At 39.1% G+C, this 2,995-nt stretch overlaps 1 pseudogene; it reads right to left on the bottom strand.

Moving 5' to 3' along the window:
• Window positions 1–429: 429 nt before the first annotated feature.
• On the bottom strand, window positions 430–2,656 carry LOC129513081 (ras-related C3 botulinum toxin substrate 1-like; annotated as a pseudogene).
• Between the last annotated feature and the right edge of the window lie 339 nt (window positions 2,657–2,995).

Here is a 2,995-nt window from a genome sequence, read left to right as displayed (position 1 = left end):
TTCTTCTGCAGTAGAACCAAAAAGACCATCCTGGAGAGTGGACCAAGCCCCTGCGCTATTTAAACTCCTGTCACATCATGAGCTTGTGAATATAGACATAGGACTCTCAAAAAGGTCCAGTAGCAAGTAAAGGCCAGGACAACTATGTAAATGACTTAAACATTGAATGTTCTTTTTTACCCACACACACAACATATAAGTCTTACTGGCTTCAGGCCTAGGGGGGGGGGCTCAAAATGGTTTTATGGAAAAACTAATCTGTAACAAAAATTTGTCATAGACTGTGAAGGTTCCATCATTTTTTAACAAAGTGTGCCAAAATTTCCAAGAGGGACAGGGCAGGAGAGGGGCCCAGACATTTACAACAGCAGGAACTTTCTCTTCCTCTTCTTGATGGGAATGGAGCAGAGAACTGCTCAATTAGCTTCATCAAACACTGTCTTGAGGCTTTGCTGTTTGAGAGTTGAGCATTCCAGATATTTTACAGCAGTGATCTTAGCCATCGCTAAACCCTATAGGTAGGTGATAGGAGTCAACTTTTTCTCCTTCAGTTTTTCAATCATGTCTTTTTCATCTGAGATCCAGTTTAGCCCTCACCAGGATGATGGGGGTACTGGGACAGTGGTGGTAACACTTAGGGTATTACTTTCCTTGAACATTTTCAAAAGTTGCAGGAGTCACAAGAGAAAAACAAATTAAGAATACATCAGTTAAAATAATAATCTGTTTAAATGGAAAAACATTCTGTGCTCATGGACTGGAAGAACAAAGATTGTTAAAACTTCTCTATTATCCAGAGCAGTTTACACATTTAATACAATCTCTATCAAAATACCATCAGCGGGGATCCCTGGGTGGCACAGCGGATTAGTGCCTGCCTTTGACCCAGGGTGCCTTTGACCCGAGATCGAGTCCCATGTTGGGCTCCTGGTGTATGGAGACTGCTTCTCCCTTTGCCTATGTCTCTGCCTCTCTCTCTCTCTCTCTCTCTCTCTGTGACTATCACAAATAAATAAAAATAAAAAAAAATCAGCAGTTTTTACAGAGCTAGAATAATTTTCAAATTTGTATGGAACAACAAAAGACCTCAAATAACCAAGCAATCTTTTTTTCTTCTATTTATTTTTTTTAATATTTTTTTCTTTATTTATTTATGATAGTCACACAGAGAGAGAGAGAGGCAGAGACACAGGCAGAGGGAGAAGCAGGTTCCATGCACCAGGAGCCCGATGTGGGATTTGATCCCGGGTCTCCAGGATCGCACCTGGGCCAAAGGCAGGCGCCAAACCACTGCGCCACCCAGGGATCCCCTAACAAAAGCAATCTTGAAAAAGAAAGGCAAAGCTGTAGATTAGAGCTATGTTACAAAGCTGTAGTCATCAAGACAATATGGTACTGGCATAAAAACAGACCACAGATCAATGGAAAAGAATAGAAAACCCAGAAACTATATGGCCAACTAATCTTCAACAAGTAAGAAAGAGTATCCAGTGGAAAAAATAGTCTCTTCAACAAATGGCTTTGGGAAAACTGTATAGTAACATGCAGAAGAATGAAACTGGACCACTTTCTTACACCACACACAAAAATAAATTCCAAATAGGTGAAAAACCTAAATGTAAGACAGTACACCAGCAAAATCCTAGAGGAGAGCAGAGGCAGCAATCTTTTCACCTCTGTCACAGCAACTTCTTACTAGACACATCTCCAGAGCCAAAAGAAACAAAAACAAAAATGAATTATTGGGACTGCATCAAGGTAAAAAGCTTTTGCACAGAGAAAGAAACAAAACTAAAAGGCAACCTATGGAATAGGAGAAGATATTTGCAAATGGCACATCTGATAAGGAGTTTGTATCTAAAATCTATAAGGAAATCAAACTAAACACCCAAAAAAACAAGTAATCCAGTTAAGAAATGAGCAGAAAACATGAACAGACATTTTTCCAAGGAAGACATTCAGATAACTAAGACATACAGATAGGATAACGGAGCCACTCAGGTATCCTACACAATGAACATTACTCCACCATCAAAAATAATAAAATCTTGCCATGTGCAACAACATAGATGGAGCTAAAGTGTATTAGGCTAAGTGAAATAAGTCAGTTAGAGAAAGACAAATACTACATGGTTTCACTCATATATGAAATTTAAGAAACAAAACAGATTAACATAGGGGAAAGGGTAAAAAAAGGGAGAGAGAGTGAGACAAACCATAAGACACTTACCTTAAGAGAACAAACTGAGGACTGCTGGAGGGGAGGTAGGCCAGGAAAAGGCTAAATGGGTGATGGGTATTAAGGAGGAAATTTGTTGTGATGCTCAATGGGTATTACATGTAAATGAAGAATCTCTAAATTCTACTCCTGAAACCAATATTATACTATGTGTTAACTAACTAGAATTTAGATAAAAACATTAAAAATACATCTGTTTGCAGATAAGTTAGAGGATGTAATCTCTCATAATCTTCTTGTCCAGCTGTATCTGATAAACCCAGATTCACCAGTTTTCCACCTACCATAATATTGACAAGTATATATCTAAGCAGTGGGGACATATTATCCAGGAAATTCAGTGGTTATGTAACTGATCAGTAGAAAAGTTTTACCTACAGATCCATCTCCTACCACCACACATCTGATGGCCTGCATCTGGGTGCTGAGGCAAGAGGCAGTGGGCTGCAGATGGTGAGGTATGGGGTGGCTGGCTCTGTCCATACTGCCTCACCCCTGGGGAAAATGGAGCAGTGGCCACTACCTAAAGCTAGGAAAAACTGCCAGCTCTAAATATTTAAACACAATCTCTCTCAAATCATTCAGTGACTACTAATCTATGGACATAAAGGTCAATATCTAAAACTAGGCTTTCCAATTAGGATAACAACAACAACAAACACAAGGAAAATAAAGGAAAAAAATAAAAACGAATGAAAAATTGAGTAGAGTTTTCAGGGGCCCCACACTGGAGGAGATACATCTTTTAGATTTAGC

This window comes from Nyctereutes procyonoides, unplaced genomic scaffold, assembly GCF_905146905.1.
Source record: "Nyctereutes procyonoides isolate TBG_1078 unplaced genomic scaffold, NYPRO_anot_genome, whole genome shotgun sequence".
In the NCBI taxonomy this organism is placed as follows: domain Eukaryota; kingdom Metazoa; phylum Chordata; class Mammalia; order Carnivora; family Canidae; genus Nyctereutes; species Nyctereutes procyonoides.
Note: the sequence above shows the minus strand (reverse complement) of the source record. Positions and strands in the feature narration are given on the sequence as shown.